This window comes from Monodelphis domestica, chromosome 3, assembly GCF_027887165.1.
Source record: "Monodelphis domestica isolate mMonDom1 chromosome 3, mMonDom1.pri, whole genome shotgun sequence".
NCBI lineage: Eukaryota > Metazoa > Chordata > Mammalia > Didelphimorphia > Didelphidae > Monodelphis > Monodelphis domestica.
In genome coordinates, this window is record NC_077229.1 from 93,249,632 (window position 1) to 93,275,221 (window position 25,590).

A 25,590-nucleotide genomic window follows, 5' to 3' on the forward strand; every position below is an offset into this window, starting at 1 on the left:
GTTTTCATTTGAAGATTTCTTATAGGAGGTGATCTATGGATTCTTTCAATTTTTACTCTCCCTTCTGGTCCTAATAAATCTGGGCAGTTTTCAGTTATGATTTCTTGAAAAATAGTATCTAAGCTTTTTACTAGATCAGTGTTTTCAGGGAGCCCAATAATTTTAATATTATCTCTTCTTGACCAGTTTTCTAAATCAGTTGTTTTTGATACCAGATATCTTACATTTTCTTCTTCCAGTTTTTCAATCTTTTGATTTTGTTCCAATATTTCTTGCTGTCTTGAGGAGTCATTGATTTCTGTTTGATCTATTCTTGCTTCCAAGAACTCTACTTTTTGGGCAAGGCTTTCCACATTCTCTTCTAAGCTATTTAATTTACTCCCAATTCTTTCTTCTAGGACTCGTATTTCACTTTTTATCTCTTCTTTCATTTGTTCTAAGAATTGATGAAATTCTTGTGGAAAATTTATTTTTTCCTTAAAGTCTCTAGTTAGAGTTGTTATAGAGTTGCTCATTCCTTCATCTTGAGGATCTCTGGTTTTGGTTCTGGATGTTATTTTCATCTTTAATTTATTCGTCTCTCCAGGTTTTGTTCCCGAATTCAGATTTTCTCCTGGAACTGAGTTATGACACAGATAGACCTTCTGGGTATGTTGACTGCTTATGTTGGGTCTTATCTTGGAGCCCATGTGTTCTGGCACTGACCTCCACATCCTAAGATTAGGCCTCTTTGGATTTTTAAAAGTTCAGAACTGAATCTAAAGGATCTACTGTCAGGAACCTCAGAGTTCTTGGGACTGGACTATACTGTTTTGATAGCTATGGACAGCTACTTTTCTCAGTAGAGTAGATAGTTTGAAATTCCACAACAGTTTGAATCCTAGATGATAACTTTTTGGAAATGTTCAAGAAAGAATTCTTGTCCAGAAATGAGATGACCTCTTCCAACTATGATTCTAATTTCACACAGTAGAAGGCAGAATTCCAACTCAGGTTTTAAATTTGATTTCCAATCCTTCATCCACTTTACCATGTACTTGCTTCTTGCCCTCTCATTTTATAGTGACAAAAAGCAAAATTCGCTTCACTCAATAATCAGTCTATTAATTTCTGCAAGATTAGTTCAAGATTTGGCTGTATAGGTATTTGTCTCACTTGAGGTCTGCCTGTTTTCTAACATCAAGGAAGGGGACTGAAGATTTGGGGGAGAATCTTACCTTTCTCCCCAAGGAGGAGAATTAGCTTCAGACCAGACCTGGGGGGTATCTGAGGTCTCAAGGGATGTACAAAATTAAAAATTTTAATTTTTACAGGGAGAAAGGTGGCAATTGGGAGATCAGGAAAACCCAGAGGCAGGAGAGTTAACCTGCTTCTCAGCAATAACCAAGACCAAGAAATGAGGCAGTAGGTCAGTTCTCTCAGACTTTCTCTAGTCCTTAATCTCCATATTCAACCCAATCTCTGAGGAGTTTTCAGTCTCTCTGGAAGACAATTTGTGCTACCTTCTCCAAGGGGAAGAGAGGATCAATTCTCTCCTCTCTCCATTTCTTTATCTCTTTCTCACACTTCTCTCACTACTTCCCCAGTGGGAGTGTAGGTAACCTCATTCTGGTCCTATATTACACTTCCCAGTGAGTCTGAGATGGCCTTCTATCTTCTCTTCTATTTTTTCCCCCATGAGAAATTTGGAAACCTTGATTTTACCCTTACCTTTTGGAGAAACTTCTTTAGTAGGCACACTTGTTTTGCTTTGAAATAGAGACTTTAAAACTGTTTGAGAACCCTAGTGTGGATGGGATCTGTGGGCATAGTAAAAATGTTGAGTGCCTTTGTTTTAGAAGCTTCTCTTATTATGTTAAAATTTTCTCAGGAAGCCCAGCTCTTAGTTTGACTCTTTCCTTTTGTAAATTGTTGTGGTTGACATCTCCCTCATCCCCTGAGGCTGGCTACAGACCTCTGCAGCCTGCTTGCAGTTTGTCTATGCAGGCTTGCCCTCCAGAGGGTATAAGAGATCCCCAAGTTCTGTTCCTCTTCAGAGCTGACATATATCTTGGTGTCTTCTTCCAGGGATATGTCCCCAGAGTCCCCAGAGTCCCCAGGGTGCAAAGTTCTGTGTAGATTTTGATGCTGGGCTCTGTGTGAAGGCCAAATATTAGACTTATCCCTATTCCTGATTAAAGATTAAAGTCTACTTTGGTAGTTCTGTGTTATTTCCAAGTTTTATATATAAATATAAAAATAAATAATAAATGTAAAAATAAATATTATTTATATATACATATATGTGTGTGTACACATTATGTACACTATTATTCCTGTGTTATCTCCTGTGAGGGGTAGAAATGTAAGGGGTTAATATAAAAGGTTGGACTAGATTATTTTGGAGTAGGGTTGCCAGGAATTTTGTCAAATTCCAAAGAGATTTATTTTAACAAATTATTTATAAAATATAAAATATAGAAAGAATGAAAGTAAGAAAAAAGAGAGAGAATAGGGTAAGAGCTATCTAGCTTGTACACTAAGTATTTTGCTTCAGCCCCTGGCTCAACCAAGGCAGGACTAATTAGTTCTTAGCCAGAGGGGCCTCAGCCTTGAGGACCTAGGGATGCAGGAAGCCTCTCTTCAAAGGGTAGGTCTCTCCTGAGACTAGTTCCTTCAGAAAATCCAGGAAAGGAGTCAGCCCTTTAACTCACCCAACATAGTAGTTTTAAGAAAAGTAGAAGCAGTCCAAGATCCTCAGTAAGAGCTCCTCTGAAGTCAAGTCGAAGATGAAAGACCCAAAGACCTCTTCACAGGAAGTTCTTGGCATTTTTAAAGACCATTTCTTTTCATCACTTCCTGTGACTTCCTTCCATTTTATGTGGACCAATTACAGCTAAAGCTTTGCTTAGGACTGTCCAGGGGGCAGTCAGTTATTTCTGATTCATCACTATGAATTTCAAAACTACTCAACCCTGTTCAAACCATTCTTTAGAGGATGGGATTTGGCTATTTCCTGATCAATAACAATAGAGATACTTGGAATGACAGAATCAGGTCTTGGAAACTACAATCTCCACTCTACTCAGGGTAACAGGATTTAGGAAGGGCTGCAGCAAATTTCAAGATTTAATTATTTGAGAATATGACCTTCAACAGACATGTGCAAAGGGGACAGACCTCTGGGCGGTCCTGGGTTAAGCTAGAGCCACCATTGGCACAGGGGAGTTCAAAAACTTTCTTTAAATTTCCCTTATTAATTACAATTTCCATTGCATTATGACCTGCATAAGAAATGTCTAGTGTTTATGTCTTCCTGCCTTTGTTTATTTTAAATTATCTTCTAGGTATTTTATAAGTCTTTATTATCTCCCCCTTCTGTTGCCCACTCCCCTAAAACAATTTTTAAAAATCTTCAGACTTGATGGAGTCTGAATGCAGATCAAAGCATACCATTTTTCATTTGATTTCCTTTTTGAGTTTTTTTCTTGTATGTGCCATATGTGTCTTGATGAATATGGAAATCTGTATCACATGATAGCACATGAATAACTTATGTCATATTACTTGCTACTTCTGGGAGGGGGGAGGAAAGGGAAGGAGGGAGGGAAAGAATATGGATAACAACTTGTCAGAAAACATGATGAAAATAAAATAAAAATTATATTCTTTGATCTGCATTCAGAAACCATCAGTTCTTTTTTTGGGCAGTGTATAGCATTGTTCATCATTGAAATTATCCTGAATCACTGTATTGATCAGAATAGCCAAGTCATTCACAGCTGATCATGGTGCAATATTGCTGTTAGTATGTACAATGTTTTCATAGTTCTGCTTACTATCAGCTCATGTAAGTCTTTCCAGATTTTTCTGAAATCATCCTGCTTGTTATTTCTCATCACACTATTGTGTTCCATCATAATCATATCCCACAGTTTGTTGAGCCATTCCCCAATTGATGGACATCCCTGCAATTTCTAATTCTTTGTCACCACAGAAATTGCTGCTAATAATATTTTTGTACAAATAGGTCCTTTTCCCATTTTTACTTTTTTTATCTTTTTGGGATGCAGACCAAGTAGTAGTATCACTGGGTCAAAAGGTATGGACAGCTTAATAGCCATTTGGCATGGTTCCAAATTTTTCCCCAGAATGGTGGGATCAGTTCACAACTCTATTAAATATGTATTAGTGTCCCATTTTTGCAGATCCCCTCCAATATTTTTCATTTTCCTTTTTGGTTATATTAGCCAATCTGACAGGCAGGAAGGAGGTACCTCAAAATTGTTTTAATTTACATTTCTCTAACCAATAGTGTGTTAGATTTAAAATAGTTTTGAGCGTTAAATAGTTGTAGATAAGAGAGTGGGAGCCATAAAATGTGATAATTAAAATGTTTGGGAGCAAGGGAAATATATAACAATTATTACCGCTGAAATATGTTTTCTACTGTGTCTTGGTTTTATATAAATATAAGATGGTCGCCAGGGAATATATTCCCAATTTATGAATATGCCCAAGCCAACTGGGTTTTATAGAGAAATTTAATTTATAATACACTGATTAATCAATAGAAAAAGATATAAAGTAAGAAAGGAATAAGAATGAAGGGTCTCAAGCCAATAAGGCCTAGACCTCAGTCCTAAGAGATAAATCAGTCAGTTGGTTTTATCACTCACCCAAGATCTCTCTAGGTAAGGCTTCTCATGCCAACCTCAGGCTCCACCTTCAAGAGAGCCTCCTTTCAAGAAATGTTCCCAGAGAATTCTCCTCCTGACTCCTCCTGAGTTCTCCTTCCACAGCCTCCTTCAAGACCTCTCCAGGAGCTCTCCCTCCAGAACCTCTCTCCTCTCAGACCTCCTTCAGAGCATCCACTCCCTCTCAGTCCTCAGACCCCTCTATCTTTAAGGAAACCATCCAAGTTCCCTCCCCTCAGTTCTCACATCTACCAATCACTGTCCATGTCTCCCCTGTGCCAATGGTGGCTCTAGCTTAACCCAGGACCGCCCAGAGGTCTGCCCCCTTTGCACATGTCTGTTGAAGGTCATATTCTCAAATAATTAAATCTTGATCCTTTGCTGCAGCCCTTCCTAAATCCTGTTACCCTGAGTAGGGTGGAGATTGTAGTTTCCAAGACCTGGTTCTGTCATTCCAAGTATCTCTATTGTATCAATTCTAAAATCAATCATGACTCAAAGAACTTCCTGTTCTATGCTTAAGCATAGGTTAAAGCCCTTTCCATTGTTTAGCAAAAGGTTTCTGTCCTAAAGTAGTCTTAAGTAGGGAGGAGAAGGATCCTCCCATGCCAAGGAGTTTCATATTCCAATAGAGTTCTTACTATCAGTAGGAGATTTTTTTAAGTATGAAATTTCCCAATGGGGAAATTTCCAACATTCATAAGTCTAAGAAATTTTAAGGTTTACAAGTGACATACCATTTCTTCATATGCCTGTTTTTATTCTTTTATCTGAAAACTACCTATTCATATCTGTTGATCACATATTGATTGAGCAATGACTTGTATTCTTATAAACTTGACTCAATTCTCTACAGATTAGAGAAATGAAGTCTTTGTCAGCATCACAAAGTAATTTGTCTTCACAGTGTTGTCACTCTAAATGTTTATTTGGCTCTGCATAAAATCATGGACTTATTCCTAGTTTCTTTTGAAACTCTCCATTTCATCATTTCTTATGGCACAATAACATTCCATTATAGTCACACTCAACAATTTGTCTATCTGTTTCCCAAAAGAAGGCACTTTCTTCTTTCATAGAAATAATAATTATTATAAACATGTATTTATTATATTTATATATAATACTTTTGTTACATTTATTTATATAACAAATGTTTATTATAAAAATAAAAATTTTTTACATGTTGTTCCTTTTCATCTTTCTTTGATTTTGGGGGGGATATGTGTAGTGGTGGTAATGCTGGAGCAAAAGGGTTTGCTCAGTTTACCAATTTTGCTTATAGTTCCAGTTTACTTTCCAGAATGACTACAGTAATTCATAGTTCCACTAATAGTGCATTAATTCATTTTCCTGCAGTTCCTCCAATATTTGCCCATTTATTTTGGTGGGGGTCAATTTTGCCAATCTGATTGGTGTGATATGAAAACACAGAGTTGATTTAATTTGCTTTTCTCCAATTGCTAATGATTTGAACTATTTTTTTCATGTGATTATTGAAAACTTGAATTTCATACTTTGAAAACTACCTTTTCATATCCTTTGACCATTTATCTGTTTGGAAATGTCTTTTAGTTTTATAAATTTGAAACATCTTTCTAAATCTTGGAAATGAGACCTTTATTGGAGAAACTTACTACAAAGATTTCACCTGCCCCAGTTACCTGTTTTCCTTCTAATTCTAAGCACATTGCATTTGCTTGTGAAAAAACTTAAAATTTTACATAATCAAAACTATTTTTATTAATTTTTAATTATAATTAATTTATTTTCAGATTTGTTTTTTGAAAATTTGAGTTACAAATTCTTTCTTTCCTTCTAATCCTCCCCCACCCATTGTGAAAGTAATATAATATCAATTACACGTATGAAATCATGCAAAACATATTTCCTTTTTAGTCATATTGACAAAAAAAAGTATTCCCTCTGGCATTTATCATTTTCCTTTTCTGTCATGTTAGCCAGTCTGCTAGGGGTGAGGTGGTATCTCCTTTAATCTAATCAAGAGATTTAGAGCATTTTTAAATATGACTATTGATAGCTTTGACTTCTTCTTATTAAAATTACCTATTTGTATCATTTATCAATTGGGCAATGGATCTTATTTTTATAAAATTTTTGTAAATAAAGGGATCAGTTCTCTATATATTTGGGACATTGAAGCCTTTATTAAAAAAATGCTATGTTTTTCCTGCTTCAGCTTCTTGTTTTCCTTTTAATTTTGACTTCATTGGTTTTGCTTGTGCAAAAGTTTTTCAATTTCATGTAATCAAAATTATCCCTTTTACTCCCTGTAATCCCATTTATCTCTTTTTTGGCCATACACTCTTTCCTTATCAATAGATCTAGATGGAAATTTTTTCTATACTTCCCTAATTTTATATTATAAACAAATTAATGGAGCACGGAAAAATTTACCTGTATATTTTATCTTTTGATCCTCTCTGCATTTGTTTGTGAGATCTTTGTTCCTTAGCATGTAGTCAGATTTTATAAGGTGCCCTACAAAGCTGAAAGACAGACACACATCTTTAGATCCCTATTTGGTGATTGCTCGAGTTTATTCTTTCTGTTATATTTATCAAGGTCTGAAATAGGCTTCTCGAAAACCTCAATAATTAATGTTTACTGTTTAGCTGTCCCTGTATTTTAGTTAGCTTTTAAAAAAAAGTAATTAGATTTTGTGCCTTCTTTCAACATATATCTAATATTGATGCCTTTAAATATAAAATAGGGTTGGTTTTTGCATATCTCTATTAACCACATCTATTTTTATTGCTATCTTTGATTCCCACTCCTGTGTTGGAATTCAGCTGAGACACAATTGCTCCTATTCCAGTCCCTTATTTTAATACTACCTATATTCATCTTAGTGTTTTAAATACATAAATGTAAACAATAAATGGTTAGATTTTACTTCCTGATCAATTCTGCCACTCTTTTCCATTTAATCCAGTTTTTTTTTAAACTGTTAACTTCCATCTTAGAATTAGTATTATGTATTGTTTCCAAGGCAGAAAAGCAGTAAGGGCTAAATAGTTCAAGTTAAGTGACTTACCCAGAATCACACAGTTAGGAAGTATTTGAGGTCAAATTTGAACTCAGGTCTTCCCATCTCCAGGCCTGATTCTCTATCCACTGAGCTCATCTAGCTGCCTCCCTCCCCAATGCATGAGTTCTTTTTTTTTTTTTTTTTTTTTTTTATTAAAACCCTTACCTTCCGTCTTGGAGTCAATACTGTGTATTGGCTCCAAGGCAGAAGAGTGGTAAGGGTAGGCAATGGGGGTCAAGTGACTTGCCCAGGGTCACACAGCTGGGAAGTGTCTGAGGCCAGATTTGAACCTAGGACCTCCCGTCTCTTAGGGCTAGCTCTCAATTCACTGAGCTACCCAGCTGCCCCCTACCAATGCATGAGTTCTTAACGTTCATATTCACACTAATGATTGTTAGGTTTGTTGGTCCTCTTCATCATTCTAGGTGCTCAGATAGACCTGTTATCTTTTCAGTAAGATCTTCACTTTAAGTAGACTTTGAGTCATCCATGCCCTTACATTTCCTTTAACTCATCAAAGTTCTCCTGTAAATCCATTCCTGAAGGTTCATCTAGCATGCTGGGAGTTTTCTTCTTTTCTCTTGACATTGGAGGATGCCTAGCCAAGCAAACTGCTTGCCTTTCCTCTCACCATATGACTAACCTGCCTTATTCAATCATACATTTTCAAATGACATACCTATTCTCACTTTTCTTTTATAGTTTTTTATTTGTTATGTGTTAGACCCTACTCATGGGCATGCCTCTCCCTTGCCCTTCATCATATTCTATCATAACATTTACACTTTTTGCTTATTGTCCCCCCTTTTTTAGTGGAAAAGAGAAAATAAAAAGAGAATGAAATGGGAAGTACTCTATAGTTAGAACATGATTCTAATGATCTACTCTCTTCCTCTTATCTAGTTCAGACCCAGATCAATGAGCTTTGTCTTTTCTTTCTTTCTTTTTTTCCCCTTTCCATATTTCTTTCCCTAAAGGCAATAGCTAACAGTGGATAGAGCACTGGACCTGGAGTCAGGAAGCCTTGAGCTCAAATCTGGCCTCAGACACTTATTATCGATGTGACCCAGGACATATATGTAGCCTGTATGTGATGAGGCCCCTGTATTGTGAGAGCTGTCCTCCATCTGTAGCATGAGGATACTGTGTGGTTCAAAGAGAGACAAAATATACATTTATAAGCTTTAAATTAATGTCTAATACTTCAAGTATTATAATTATTTAAAAAAAATTTTAAACCCTTACCTTCCATCTTAGAATCAATACAGAAGAGAGGTAAGAGCTAGGCAAGTGACTTTCCCAGGATCACATAACTGGGAAGGGTCTGAGGCCAGATTTGAACCTAGCACTTCCTGTCTCTAGGCCTGGATCTCAATCCACTGAGCTATCCAGCTGTTTCCACAAGTATTATTTTTTTAAAATTTATTATCTGACAAAATAGAACCATATGACTAAGTTTTTCTACCTGCTTAAAAATCCAAAGCCACAACAGGAACAAAAAAAGGTCTAGAGATGTGACCCAATTTATATCCTGCCTACATCAGCATACAATGACAGGAAGTAAATAGGGTGCTGGGAATGGTTTTTAGGGTAGCAGATTCAAATCACACAATCCCCTTGGGATCCTTTGGGAGACTAGTCTCCCCAATGGATCATGTAAACATAATAAACTTATAAATTACAATAATTTGAGGATAAAAGGGAAAGAGAACAAAACCAATGATTGCTAGGTGCATTGACAAAAAGCCAATTGGGGGCAATCCCCTTTGGCATAAGAGTATACATACAAAATAAGTGTGTTACAACCTATCACAGTTCAATTTCACTACATCCCAAAGTTCTTTCTGGATCTTTTAGTGCAGTGTGAGATTTCTGCAGACATCTCCATGGTGCCTTCTCTAAGCAGTTTACTTCCTGGATTCTGGGAGATAGCAAGTTTCTTAACTTTTATAATCCTAGAATTTTATGACAATTACATAATCTCTAGGATCTTCTTTCCCTTCTCTTCTCCAGGGGAGACCATTTTCTGTCAGAAAATAAATCAGGAAGTAGAAGACAGGCTGATCAGATGCTCTTCTCAGAGAGAAAGAGTACTGAGCTAGAATCATATCTACTTCCTTAAATATAGTTAGTTAGTCCAAGGCAGTGATGGCAAACCTTTTAGAGATGGAGTACCAGGCTCCAACCCTATCCCCCTCAGACCAAGTGCTGCAGCCTACTCCCTCTTCTCTAGCTGCCCCCTTACCCATAGGAGAGGGAAGAAGTGTTCCCACTATACTGCTGGGCAAAGAAGCAGATGATGAGAGCTCTACTCCCCTCCAGCTATGGGCCATCTTGTGAGTTTTGCTCTCCTTAAACCTATCTCCTCTCTGACCCCACCACAGGAATCTCCTTCACCTGTGAATCTTAAAAACTACTCAGACTATACTTTAGAAGATTTTATTTAGCTATTCCCTTATTGTAACATTGGAGATACTTGGTCTAACAAGAATCAGGAATGTCTTAGGAACTTTACATTACTCCACCCATATTTAGACATACTTTAGGGGAAGATAAAGTTGTAAACTCCTGATTGAACAATGAAGGTACTTAACTCATACCTTATAGTGAAGCTAGAACCTTAAACTAAGTCTATTTTTAGATCTAATACAAAAAGTTGTTAAGTACCTGTAAAAGTTAAATAAATCACAAAAAAGGTCAAGTAACTCACAAAAGGTGAGCTTAACAAAGAAGTGTGAAGTACCTCAGAAGGTGAGAACTAAAGAGTGGTGATAACTAAAAATGGGCAGTCCTGGAAAAAAGCATCTACTGTGATTAGTAGATGTAAAGGTGGCATAAGAGAAAATTTCTTTAAAAGGAAGGGTAAAAAGTCAGTTCATTGAATTCAGTTCAGAGTGGATATTCTGAATTCAGTTCAGGAGATTGAGTTCAATGGAGGACTGGAATCCAGCTTGGAGACGGTCTCGGGGTGAGTGATAAGACTGACTCCCTTACCCTTAGGCTCAGGAAAGCCACTTTGGCCAAGGCCTTTAACTACTGCCTGGCTCAGCCTGAGCCAGAGCAGTTTAAATTAATTCTCTCTCTCTCTCTCTCTCTCTCTCTCTCTCTCTCTCTCTCTCTCTCTCTCTCTCTCTCTCTCTCTCCCTCTCTCTCTCTCTTTCCTTAATTCCTTCTCTCTCTATTAATTAAAATATCCATAATTCCCAGCTGACTTGGGTATTTTATTATTTGGGAATCATCCCTAGCAACCAATTATTTAGATTTAAGTCAAGACACTAAAATTATCCTTACTCACCAGAGGCTCAACAGGTTGCTGACTCTACTACACTTTCATACAGAGTGTGAGCCGCCGCCCCCCCCCCCCAACCCTCAGCACCTTACCTCAGACAGGGGAGAGGAGAAGCTCTCCCATTGACTGCTGGGCAGAGGTGTGGGGGAAGTGAGGAATGTCCTCAGGTGTATGGAGAGGGTGGAGGGGAACAGCTCCACCTGTGTCCCTCTGGGTTTCTAGTAAGGAATTCTGGCAGATGACTGCAGGTGTGCCCACAGAGAGGACTCTATGTGCCATTTTTGGCACCTGTGCCATAGGTCCACCATCACTGGAGAAGGGGACTTGTGCTGGGTGTGCTGGCTAGAATAGGTTAGAGCAATCCTCATCACGCGCCTCCCTTTTTTTCTTTCTCTTTTTTGTACACTGCTACACAGAACAGGTCAGGAAGTACTAGGTCAAGAACCCCCCCCCCCATTATAGCTACCCGACCCCACCCCACCCCACCCCACCACCTAGGTTAAATTTATCCTGCAAATTGACTTGAGGTATGCACAAGGCTGATTAGCTATTGAGAGGAGTGCATGAGCACAGAAGAGGATCAGGATTGGATTGAGGAAAGTGATCATGAGCCAGGAAGAGGAGAGGATTAGGTGTTAGATTGTGAGTCCCTCTGGTACACAAGGAAAATCCCCCCCCTTAAAACTATACTTAAAACACTTGCCTCAAGTTTAGCAGGTGCCTTCTAACTGAGTATATCTTTGTTGTTTATGCCCTTTTCTGGAAGAAAAATAAAATCAGCTTGCTGCTTTGTAATCTCAGAGTGTTTTTTTTTTTAAGTTGGTGGGCTAGCATCCCACACTCTGGTCTAAGGGATATGATTTTCGTGTTTAAGCTAAGTTCTGATCACTGTTCACTATTGGAAAAAGAGGACCTCAAGCTTTACATTCAAAAGTGTGACTTCTTTTCCACCCAATATCAATTCCACAATGAATACACATATAGAAAATATAAAGGAATCCATTTATCCAAATTGAATAGTATTATGAATAAAAATTAATTTTGGAGGCTTTATACTAAATTTATAAGTATTTATTAGTAAAGAGAAAGAGAGAGAGAAATAAGGTTTCTGGGTTTTCTAATTTAAAGTAAGCTATAGTCCCAGATTCCAGCCCAATGTGGTTCCATCCATGCTGCTTATCAGAGATGACTATGTAGATAAGAGAATGGGGGAGAAAGACAGACAGACAGAGACCGAGAGAGAGATAGAGACAAGAGAGAGCTGTGATCTTCCCATAATGGCTTTTCAAGCCTCATCTAAGCCTTTCCCCCATCCTTCAATTAGCCCTCTTTCTCCATAAGGTCATATTTCCTGCCCTCCATCAGCTCTACCATGATGCCAGACCCATGATTCTGTGACTCCTCTGCCCATCCTCTTGGGTGAGTTATCCAGGATTGGACTGTGTTGGAGGTCTCCAAGATATTTAATTCACACAATAGCAAGCCCTACACCCCAGAAATCAGAGAAAATATACATAAGAGAATATATACTAGGTAATTCAGATTATGGGAGATCTCTCACTGGGAGCGAAATAACTTAGAACAGCTTAGATCAAGTGCTGGATCTCACCCAAGGGGAAGGTCCCTGACATCTCTAGTGTAGCAGGCTGCTGATGGTGACAAGATGGAGACTGCCAACTCTTCTCATGTCTTCCCAGAGTTTTTTACTTTATTTATTTATTTATTTATTTATTTATTGATTTATCTATCTATCTATCTATCTATCTATCTATCTATCTATCTATTTATTTATTTATTTATTTATTTATTTTTCAAAACCTTACCTTCTGTCTTGGAATCAATACTATGTATAGGTTCCAAGGCAGAAGAGTGGTAAGGGCTAGGCAATGGGGATCAAGTGACTTGCCCAGGATCACACAACTGGGAAGCAGAGTCTTTTACTGTAGCAACCAGTGGGGCTGGCCTCATCCATCTTCTCTCTCAAAGCTAGAAGCTGGAGACCCTGAAAGGATTTGGAGCTTGAAAAGAACTTAAGAGCTTTCCTCTCTCCTATTCTTGGCCAATAGTGGGATGTTAAACAATAAAGAGAATCCTATTCTGACAGACTTTGGAACTAGAGTTCCATCTATTTGTATCAGTTTCCTCAACTATAAAATGGGGATAATATTATCACCTACCTTGCAGGGTTGTTGTGAGCATCAAATGAGATATTTATTAAGCATTTAGCATAGTGCCTGGCACTGGTGGGTAATAATATGTTCTTTTCCCCCTATCCCTGCTCCATTCCTCATTTGCAATCAACCCTCCATAGCTTGACATTGTTTCCTTTTTAATTCTGCTATCTCTTTTAAATGTCTCTTTTCTTTCTCATTGTTCTATACCAGTTCTTTTTACTTTATTATATTTCTATACTATATTCTCTCTCTCCTTCCACCCCCACTATCCTTTCTTGGCTTAGATTAGACTCAGGTTCATGAAATCCTTTCTTCCTCCAGATTTCACTTCCATTACCAAAGAATATTCTCCTGTAGTACCTCAGCTAAGTGATACAATAGATAGAGTGCTGGGCCTGGAGTCAGGAAAACTCATTTTCTCAAGTTCAAATTTGGTCTCAGACACTTATTAGCTATGTAACCCTAACTTCTCTTCACTGCCCTTCCCTGCCAAGAGAGATATCTTAAGAATCAGAGGACTGGGGTCAATGAGGTAGCTCAGTGGATTGAAATCCAGGTACAGAGATGAGAGGTCCTGGGTTTAAATATGATCTCAGAAACTTCCCAGCTCTGTGACCCTGAACAAGTCACTTAACATACTATTGATTGTGTAAAAATTAAAATTAATTATGATAATTTCAAATATTATAAGAGAATTATTAATGACCATTAGAAATAAAGGAATAACAAGGCATCAAAATTTTAAAAAACCCACGTGCCCATGGCTAATCAGCTTGTTAAAAATCCTCACTTAACACCACAGTCGCCAACAGGAAGCAAAGAGGCTAACAGCAACCCCACTGCCTAATATACTCTGTCTACAGAAAGCACATAATGACAGGAAGTCAGTAGGCTCCCAGGAAATGTAGTTTTTAGGGTAACAGATTTCTAATTATACATTCCCTCCTGATGAGCATTGGGAGACTAGTGTCCCCAATTGATTATTTAACATAATCAACTTTTAAATTACAATACTTGGGGGATAAAAGGGAAAAAGAAGAAACCAATGATTGCTAGGCACATTGACAAAAAGCCAATTAGTGGGCAGTCCCCTTTGGCATAAGAATATACATACAAAAACAAATGCATTCAACCCCACACAGTTAAAATCATCACATCCCAAAGTTCACTCTGGATCTTCTGGTGCAGCATGTGGTCTGGGTAGACAGCTTCATGGCGCCTTCTCCAAACAGTTCAATTTCTGGATTCAGAGAGGTAGCATGTTTCTTATCCTGAAATTACTCTCAAAAATAATTTAAACTTTGTATTCTAGGATAATAATACATTCCCCCCTGAGAAGGATGTTGAAAAACACAGGGATAACTTAGGGATGCATGACTGAGCTATGAGGTATATGAATCAATTAGCAAAGAAATAAAAAACATCAAAAAATTCAAATAAAAGAAAAAATAACTTCTAGTTGAAATTTAGAATATCAAAGTCTTATGTGTAAAAATTCCAAGTAAAGGAAAAATAAACCTATAGCAGATCCTTGAATCAGAGCCCAATTAAAATGATTTAAGCAAGTTTGCATTTACCATATCAGTAGCCAGGACTACAGAAAGTTTGCCACACTATGAACGACATAAAAGGGATTAGATTTTAGCAGGAAATGCAAGCCAGGATGGAGCCAGAATAATCAATGTTATATACTTGATATAGAGTGTATGGTACAAGAAAGTCTTGCATTTAACACATTTCAAACAGCTACAACCTCAAGTCTTACACACAATCAAGTCTTTGAGCTCTTTGTGCTCAAGGGTAGAGTAAGCTGAAGAGTTACAAATGAGAGATGCTCCCTTTGAGGAGCCATTCAGGGGTACCACATCCTAGGAACATCTTCCCCGGGGTCCTCTGTTATGAGACTGTGATATGCCCCATTCATTTACATTTTTACAAATGTGGAGGTGGGGATATAATTGTACTTCACTTCAGCTATTAAAATGGACCCTTTACCTTTTATTACAAATAACTCAGGGGCAGGCAAGATGATCACTCAGAGCTATTGAAAAAAATCTAAAAATCATGTCTGATGACCCCTTAAAATCAATTTGCTATATTTAGTTCATTAAATTCTCCAAAGATTGTTAACCAGGTTGACAGAGGCCATCCATCATCATCTATGTGACAATTAACAAAGCAAAATGGAAGAAAAAAACTGTTTATGGGCTTTTAAAATGATATTTTGGTCAGTATAGTTATAGGGGAAAGGTAACAGAATACATCTAATAGCCCAAACACAGTAGATTAAAATGATTCAGTGTAACAGAATAGTATTGATAAGATTAATATATGAACTCAAAACAACAAAATTAAATCTTAAAGCAGACAATAAGCAAAATACAATAAAATACAGAGACTTTCATAAAACGATGGAATCTGTAAAGGTTTAAAAAATTTCCCTCCAGACTCTTTAAATTTTCTTCTCTATCCATTTAGATTCTTTTTGTCACAGTGAGGGAGAATTTCTTGCTAAACATGGTGTGGAGGAATCCTAAATTGGATGTATGTTATTTTATTTTTTAAATTTTGATAATTCATTATAACACAGAGACGGGTTTAATCACACATAATAATCATTGCAAGAGAGCAAAGAAGTCATATAAAGGCTTATATGTACCCAAGTGCCTGCACACATATGCGTGCACACACACAAACACACATTCTTCTTTGGAAAATTGTCACAGCATTATCTGGAGAGGAAAATATCACAAAAATCTTTCCCCTGAGTTCCCTAACAACTTCCTCCCAAATAAGTTTTTGCTACACCATCCAGAAAGAGAATCTCTTACTAGATAGTATAATGGAAATTTATTTTCATTTCAGTATTTTTAATTTTTAAAAATCAGTGCAAGGACCCCTAGACACCATTCAAAATATACTAAAAAGCATTCTCTGAATGTTAGTTCTGCTTTAGACACATGCAACAGCATCCTTTGATGAGGGCAAAAGTCCTTTTACAAACCATCACTTCTCACTTCCTTCTTTTGTAGAGATATCTAGTCCTACTTAATTTGTGATGAAAATGAGGCACAGAGGTGAAGGGACCAGTCATGATAATATATTGTCACTTAGTACCAGAACTAGAAATACTGATTTTCCACCAAGGATGCTGTCTAACCTATTTTCCTATGGCCTGCACCTGAGAGGACTAAAAGTCCAGTCTCTTCCTTGCAGTCAATATCATTATTTCTGTGGGGTCCAATGTGGGGGAGGAGTGGTTGTTAGGTAACTGGGCCCTGAGAATGGCCTATGACATCCTGGTTATTCTTCGCAGGCTCCCCAGCCATCTATAGTCGCCAATCCCTGGACCTCTTTTCTTCTTCCCCTTAGCCACCCCACTTATCCCCAGGCCCGCCTCTCTGCCTGCTTCCTGACCATAACTTCCGTGTATTGGTAGGTAGTAAAGGTGGGCTTCCCCATCAGGCCTGCATATTTCAATTCCTTGCCCGTCACTTTTCGGTAGATGCTTTCCAGGCAGAGAAGAAAGGTGCCATGGCCAAACCTGGGCACCTTGGCTTCAGCCATCCAAAGGAGATCCATGTTGCTGGCAAGAACAGGAGGGCTACTAGCAGCCCTGTGCCAGGGTTCCTATTGCTGAGGACATCCATGATGAGCTGGAGACTTGTCTCCTAGCTGACTAGCTCTCTGAAGAGAAGTACCCCTTCTATTGGGAGGGGGGGGAGGGCAGATGTCAAGGGAGGCATAGTCTTTGGCCATTGTTCAAGATCAACCATGTCAAGCAGAGGAAATGCAGATCTCAATTCATCAATAGTAACCACATTCTGGAAGCCCAAGTTCTGGGCATTGCCCATCATAGGCCCCTGCCCCATACCAGCATTCACTTATTATGGAACTTTGAGAAGAATTTCAAGGGACTGGTGGAAAGTATTACTTGTTCTGGGTCAACCTTCAGACCCAGAAGGTCTGACAATTCCTGAGCTTTTACATTTGGTGCACAATTTCCAGCATTAGTGACAAAGACAACCGGCATTTGGAAATGCTCATGTGAGTCAACCAGCTTTTGGGCAGCTTCCAAGGCAGCAGGGATCACTCTGTGGCCATGGATAAAAACACCATTAATGTCAAAGAGGAATCCAAATGGTGGAGAGGTCTGAGCAAAGCTGGCTGCGTAGCTCCTTCCAGGGCTACTCTGAAGCTCCTATCCCCAGCAGAGGGCATGGTGCTGAAACCAGCGACCTGGAGTGGCTCAGATCCAATTAGATGTGTTTTAGAGACTGGGCAGGCCCAAATAGCAAGGGGTTGTAGAGGGATGAATTTCTCCCCTGAATCTCAGGCAAGATAATTGAAAGGCCCAGTGCACACAGGAATGGTAGGAAGAAAAAGCATCCTAAAATTGGGAGCTGTTTGAGATAAGTAACGCACTGTTCTTTCATAGAGTGTTCCACGCTTGCAATTTTACTTCCTGTTTGGAAGAGTAACCTTCCTTCCTTTATGAACTTCTTTCAGTGTTGGGGTTCACTGTCCATGACCCTATCCCATACAGTTGCTTAGGGGTAGAGAGTGAGACTCAGAGATGGGAGGTCCTGAGTTCAAATCTGGCCTTAGACACCTAATAACTATGAGTCCCTGGGCAAGTCACTTAACACCCATTGCCTAACCCTTACCACTTTTCTGCCTTGGAACCAACACATGGTATTGATTCTAAGATGAATGGTAAAGATTAAAAAAAATAATACCTCAAAATGAATTCTGGGATGGCAGAACCAATAAAAAATCAGAGTGAAATAATTTTCCATTCTAAGTCAACTTATAAGATCTACAAGAAAGTCTATTCCAGTAGGGTGAGAATGGAGCAAAGTGTAGCACACACCACCGTCTCTCCATCATTCAGCAGCAGACCTTTGAAGGGTGTATATCTGTGGTTGTTTCTTTTGGGGCTCTTAGCCCACAGATAGTAAGGGGGTTGGACAATTGATCAGAAGATGGCTACAGAGAATTTTTTCCTGGCACTTGGTGCAGAATTCTATTCCTTGTCTATACACAATTTCAAGTTGTAGTCCCTGGGTGAGAAGGAGCACTAGAACATCAGTACTTGTAGCTCCAGAGTAGTAGACACTCGATTAGTTTAAATTAAACATTTTAGTTTATTTATGAAAATGAAAAAGAAATATAGATAAAATGAGATAGTTACTACCCAAAAAAATGTTTAGAAATTTCCTAAAGTTTTCTAAATTTTCAGAAATATAAAAAAATTACCATTTATTAAATTCCAAAGTTAGAAAATGATGACACATCCTATGCAAAAATTTGGTTCAATTCAAATGGGTTATCTTTACTTCAAAAAAAAATTACAAAAAGCAAAAATGAACATCTATTGTGGCAGCTTAAAATTAAACTAAATTGTAGTCAAATAATGCCTATTGTATTGATTGTCTGACCATCTCTTAAAGGTTATTTAAGTAAACTGGAATTGAGATCAAAATGTAAAAATTAAAGATATTAAGGAAAGAAGTTAAAATATTATTAATGTTATTGTCAAATGCCATTGAAGATGAACATGTATTAAAATACAATGGGTAATTATGTATAAAAATGAAATATGTAGGCAACTATGCAGTAAAGAAAATTTAGTTTTCACCTGAATTGGATAAGGATAGATGTGATATGCAAACAATGCAAATGAATAATGCATTTGATTAGAAAAATTTGACCAGCCCAGAAATCATGTAGGACTTGGAATAAGACTATTTATTGTAGACAATTAAGTGTAATTATCTCTCTTCTGTTTGTTATAAGGACAAAGAGGAGACAAGAAGTGAAAAATCTAGTACAAATTATATGCAACAAATGTTATATCAGGAAATAATTGGTGAGATTTGATCAATTATGCAAAAATATTTTGAGATATCCATTTGAATGTTCTGAAGTTTTCAATCAATATCCATTGAGAGTAATTTGATATCAAGGGTAAAACATGCAAATTTTAGTAGTACAATAATCTAAATAGCAAAAGAGGATTAGAAAAACAAGGTTTCTAGAAATAAAAAGATTTTCCCTTATTTCCCAAGAAATATACACCTACTGGGATACAAAGCCAAAATAAATCACAATCAGGACACCTTTTAGATAATATTGAAAAAGTCTTAAAACTTCCTACAAACCTATCAACCCCTTCCTCAAAGTAGATTTAAAGCCTAAGATATTAATCAGCAGCCTCACTAAATTTTGATCTGGTATGGAAAATAATACTGCAACCTAAGCAGTCACAAGTATTGGATCTTTGACAAAATTATTATATATTGAGTGTTATCAATACATGTACTTTATTCTATAAAAACTTTAAATATGTGTTTAAATGTAAACTATGTATAGAAGCAATTTGTTAAAAATTTATCATGTTTACTTACAATGATATATGATTTATATTATAAATCAAAAGTTTAAGGTAAATTGGTTATGACAATGTACAAAATATATTATGTTATGTTAGGATACTGTTGATTCTTGACTGTTAAGGGTAAAATTAGGGTTGTTGACTGAAAATATTATTTTAGTGGTTGCCACTAACTTAAATTCAATCCCAATAAAATACTTAAGTCAGTTTGGGATATTTATGGTGGTTTAATTACAATAGTAGGAAGAAATTAAGAAAAAGAGAGAGAGATTTCTCTGGCCTAGCCTAAGCTAAGGGAAGTTCAGAGACCTCAGCCACAAGGCCTCCTCCAAGATTTAATCCAGCTTGGCTTCCAGCCATGAGGCTTCCTCCAAGACGAGGGGTCTCCTTAGAGGAAAGTGTTTTAGGAGGTAAAGGAAAGGAGGAATTAGCAGCCACTCACCAAGACTCACTCAGGGAAGATGCCTCACCTAAACCAAGCTACAAAGCTTCTTCCAGTAACCTCACTGCCAAGTTGCAAACTCCAAAGTGTCGCCAGGAACTCCCAACCTCACCAAGAGAGCCAAACGTCTCCGAGAGTGAGAGTGAGAGCAAGAGAGAGAGAGAGAGAGAGGAAGTGATGTGAAATATATAGACAGTTCTTTACATTACTTCCTGTGTCTTACATGTACCAATGGTAACTTAAGTTTGGCTTATGACAGCAGGGGGGGGGGGGATCTGTCAATTGTTTCTGATTTGTCACTTGCTAGCACATGTTGGTCATAGGCCATCCTCCTCACAGTTAATCCTTAAGTAGGGGTGTATACATTCCTTGGTTGCTAAAATTATTTTTATTTTATTTTATTTTTTTGGTTACAATACTCACTTTATTTCCCTTCCTCCTCTCCACCCACCCTTCCCTCAGCCATCATGCAAGTTGCTAAAATTCTAAAGACTAAGCAGGGTGGAGTAAAACTAAAATTCATAATCTCCCCTGATGATGATTTTCTGTTTAAGGTAAAACTTTTGGAATTGCAACTAATAATATTTTTGAGTTTTGAATTCAGACTTAATTGTCTGATACATCATTGAACTGCATTCACTATTCAAAAGGAAAGGCATGACTGATGAACAACTCTGACTCCACCTGAAGTTGGTGTATAATCCTTTCCCTGCTTTTTTCTTTTAAAGCAAATTTTATAATCAAAGCAAAGTGAAATAATAAGTGAAGCACCAGAATTTTGAAAGTGCATAGCAATCAAATATGTTCCACTACTTACTTAAGAGCCTGTACCCCACTCCAAAATTTTGTTCCAATTGGAATTACAAAGAATCTCTTGTAAGTTAATTCATTTGTATAATCACTGAACATGAATTGGAGTAACCAACCAACCAACCAACCAAACAAACAAAAAAACCCAAACCCAGAATTATAATATGAGGGTTGAGGTTTTATTTTTATTTACACAGGAAATGAACACCTACAGCAGAGAACCTTTCAGGAACAGCCAAACATGGAAAAATCCAGATGACTACTCCAAAGACCCTAGTCACCAAAGCCCATGATTTAGAGACAAGCCAAAAGAACAATGGAGTGTTTGTGGAATTCAAATGGAATTTGAATGGAAGAACAATCCCTGGAGGTGGCAAGTCTCCCTAAAACAGATCAATCTTAACTATTAACCCCAGACCAATTATTACTATTATTGTGGTTCAGGTACCTTGAAAAATGTAACTTAGAAGGACATATAGCCTTGTACGCTGATATTAGCTATAATTGTTTTTGTTCAAATGTAAGTTTTCAAAGTGTATTTCCCCCTTCTATTAGCTCAATTAAACCTCACACTTATTTCACCAGAAGATAATACAATATAATGGATTCACACTTAGCAAAACTTAGCACAAACATCTTACACCACTTATTGCAGTTTTGATTAGGAAAAAAAGATACATACCAATCCTAGTATATTACCCCATAACAGAATATAACTCTTAGCAGCATAATAGCATGGACACGTAGAAATAAAATAAATTTGACTTATAAGTAAAGGCTTATGGAACCAAGAATTGGATGCTAACAGAATCAGACCTAATAAGAGTAGCTCTCTTAAGTTGTGATAGATGATGCTTGTCATAAAGGAAAAGAACTTTGAGTCTCAACAAAAGCCAAAGCAAGCCAAACAATCCAAGTAAGGCTATGCAAAAAGCTCAGAGGAAAAGCCTTTTCTAGGAAGCAGTCTTAATAATCCTAGGTTTTTAGGTAAAAAAGACCACTGAGTAAAAGTCATCTTAGCTCCTATGCTAAAATTGTAGTGAAACGTCTGCTTATGACAAAACACCATGGTCAGTACATACAGCATATTCTGAAACATACTCTGAAAAAAAAGACCCCAGTAAAAAATGAAAATTCAAAAACTCCATTTCGAAGCAAATAAAATTGGAATTTAGCTTTTTAGCCTTACACAACACATACAAATCATATACTCATTTATCTTGTCTTCATTTGTTTAATTTAAATAAAAAAAGGAGCAGATGTGAGTAATGAGTAGTAGTGAGTAGTGAGTAATGAGAGTAGACCCCAGTAAAATCGCAGCCATAGCATAGGAATTGCTAAACATGTAATCTGCTCCCCAACATGAGAAAGACAAACTTTTCCATCACAAATACTAAATGTTCCTCCAAGAAATCACTGGTGCAAGAATTCTATGAGAAACTTAACCAGATGGTTACACATTGACATATTGAATTATCACCTATAGAAAACTCTGTTTAGAGCCACTGAGGTAATCTACATTCATTGTCTCTATCTTGTAAGTCATTACTAACCATTGTCCCTGCAAAAGGCTTACCTAATCCTTAGCCTATGTCATTTTCCCTATACAGTATGTACCCCAAAACATTAAATTTGTCACTGCTCAGCAAGAGATTTTTTTCATATTTCTCTGTTGGCTTGGCCTGTCTGCAATCCCAAAGTAATCTTTCTCATCCTGATTTAACAATCTGCAAATGTTTGTGTAATAGAATTTGACACAGAGATGGTTTGGAATGTTGAGAGAGAAAACTTAAGTGACCACTAAGGCAGTTAGAAGGAGGGAGGAAGAGAGACTTCTGGGAAAGGACAGTTACTCGGAGGAGTTCTGTTCCTGAACCTGGGACTGAACAGAGGTCTTCTCTGCCTTCTCAGGATAGACATCCATCTATTCCTAGGATTTCCCCAACTTTTTTCCTCTGACCTGTTTACCTGTGGATCGTGCCTATTGGAAAACAAAGATTTAAGGGGGCTGGCTGACCTATGAGCTTACTTTGAGGGATATTTACCCAGAAAGGCAGGCTAAGCCAGGCCTGAAGATAAAGAACTTCTTTTTCTCTGTGCTGGATACTGCTTAAGACATTGTACTCAAACATCTCTAGCATAGTTAATAGCGTAGGGATGGAAAGAAGATAGAATAACTGATAAGCCTGTGAGTTTTGGGTTCAACCTGAAGGACTTCATTACCACTCTGTGGTTTAGATTAGGGCATTCCTGTTTTCTCTCTATCCTGATTTCTCCCTTTGTTGACTTTGTTATTAAACCACCCTTTTGTTGATACAATACAGTCAGATAAATCTTTGATAGGGTGAAAGAGGCTTGAAGGGTGAAGGGTTGCCTAGGGGGGAAATTCTCTTTAACTCCAAGGTTTTGTAAAATCTTGAGGTGATCATTATTAGTTTCCCTCTAACAGGTGCTGGACAGGAAGAGACATCAGGGAAGTTCAGGCACTAAGCAAAGTCCTGAACAAAAGCCAAATCCTTCTGTGTCTCTATCATTGTTATTTAGTATTGTACTAGAAATGCTAACTATGGCAATAGGAAAAGAAAAATAAATGGAAAGAATTAAAATAAGTAATGAAAAAGCTAAACTATCACTTTTGGCAGATAATATAATGGTATACTTATTAAAATTTTTTTTTTATTTGGTCAGTTTCAAATATTATTCCTTGGTTACAAAAATCATTTTCTATTCCTCCTTCCCCTCCCCCCACCCCTCCCATAGCCGATGCGCAATTCCACTGGGTATTACATGTGTCTTTGATCAGAACCCATTTCCATATTGTTGGTGTTTGCATTAGGATGATCATTTTTAGAGTCTACATCCCCAATCATATCCCTTCGACCCATGTATTCAAGTAGTTGTTTTTCTTTTGTGTTTCTATTCCCACAGTTTTCCCTCTGAATGTGGATAGTATTTTTTCTTGTAGATCCCTCTGGGTTGTTCAGGAACACTGCATTGCCACTGATGGAGAAGTCCATTACATATAATTGTATACTTAGACAATCCTTGAGAATCAAATGAAAAACTAGTTGAAAATTAGCAATGTCGCACTGAGTTGAGTCGCAGTTACTAATGGAGTCAGTTGGTCCAGACAAAACGATCAGGGTCAAGTTCCCAAGGCACTTCTGTCCCTATAACAAGCTACAGGGAAAAGAAAAAACTGGCTAAATGGAGACAGGAGGTGGAAGAATTTGTCCCTGGCCATGACTCACTCACCTCGAAAAATGTCTGACAACTTCTTTTTCCCTCGAAGAAGAGTCTGTATTGAGATGTGATGAACTTCACAAGTGATCTCAGAGTGAACATTACTGGCTGTGAACAACACCTGCACAGTGCTAATGACATTGGAGAAAGCATTATCTTCCTTAGGGAAAATCCAGGTCCAGTGTGATATTGAAATCACTTTAAAAGACTGATATATATATATATATATATATATATATATATATATATATATGTATATGTATATATATACATATATATATATATATATACACATATGTATATATATATATATATTAATTTAAGGTCACCAAGGAATTTACCTATGAAATTCCTAAAATGAAACACTCAAGTCAGAATGGAGTTTATGGTGGTTTAATCACAATGGGAGTAGGAAAGGGAGAGAGAGAGAGAAGGAGAGAGGAGGAAAGGAAAAAGGTTAACTCAACCTTCTGGCAGAGCCAGAGGGATTTTAGGCCCGAAGGCCAAGGTAGAGAAGAGAATCAGTCCTTGACTCACGTGACCGATCTGAAGGCAAGCTGTCTGCGGGCCTCCTCCCTGCTCAAGCTCCTAGCACGAACTCAACTCTAGCCCTCCTCACAGGAAGTCCCGAGAACTCCAGAGGCTGTCCTCTACCTTACTTCCTGCGTCTCACATGTGCCAATGGTGGCTCTAGCTTGACCTAGGACTGCCTAGAAGCACATGTCTGTTCAGGGCCATATTCTCAAATAATTAAATCTTGAGTTTTGCTGCAGCCCTTCCTAATCTTGTTACCCTGAGTAGGGTGGAGATTGTAGTTTCCAAGACCTGATTCTGTTATTCCAAGTATCTCTATTGTTATTGATCAGGAAATAACTAAATCCCATCTTCTAAAGAATGGTCTGAATAGGGTGGAGTAGTTTTGAAATTCACACCAGAGGGCTGGAAACTCATTACCATTTTTAAGCCACTTCAAAAGGATGTCCTTGGGGTAGAATCCAGTAGAGTTACAGGAGAAATTTACCATCTGGTTGATGCTTACTCTCTCCTGGCAGCCAGACACCAAAGGGACAGAGGGTTTGACTGGAAAAAGAAACTGTCACATGGAATAAATGTCTCTCTGCCATCAGATCAAATGAAATAATTGATGCAAAACATTGTTTTTCAGTCTTAAAAGGCTACCTCAGGTTAGCTAGGCTTCACAATGAATAAAGCCCAAGCTAGGAATTGGGGACGACCTGAGTTTGAATCTAACCTGAGATGCTTCTAGTTGTGTGACACTAGGCAAGTCACTTCACTTCTGTTTGGGATAGTTTCTATAGAAAGTCTTTCCTAACCCTTTTTGCTTTGTTTTATTTTGGTTTTTAAATAAAATCCTTATTTTCCATCTTAGAATCAATACTGTGTATTGGTTCCAAGGCGGAAGAAAGGTGTGGGCCAGGCAATGGGGGTCAAGTGACTTGCTCAGGGTCACACAGCTAGGAACTGTTTGAGGCCAGATTTGAACCTA

General features: G+C 37.6%; 1 pseudogene; it reads right to left on the reverse strand.

Moving 5' to 3' along the window:
- Nucleotides 1–16,572: 16,572 nt before the first annotated feature.
- Nucleotides 16,573–24,185, reverse strand: LOC100619853 (haloacid dehalogenase-like hydrolase domain-containing 5; annotated as a pseudogene).
- Nucleotides 24,186–25,590: the final 1,405 nt, after the last annotated feature.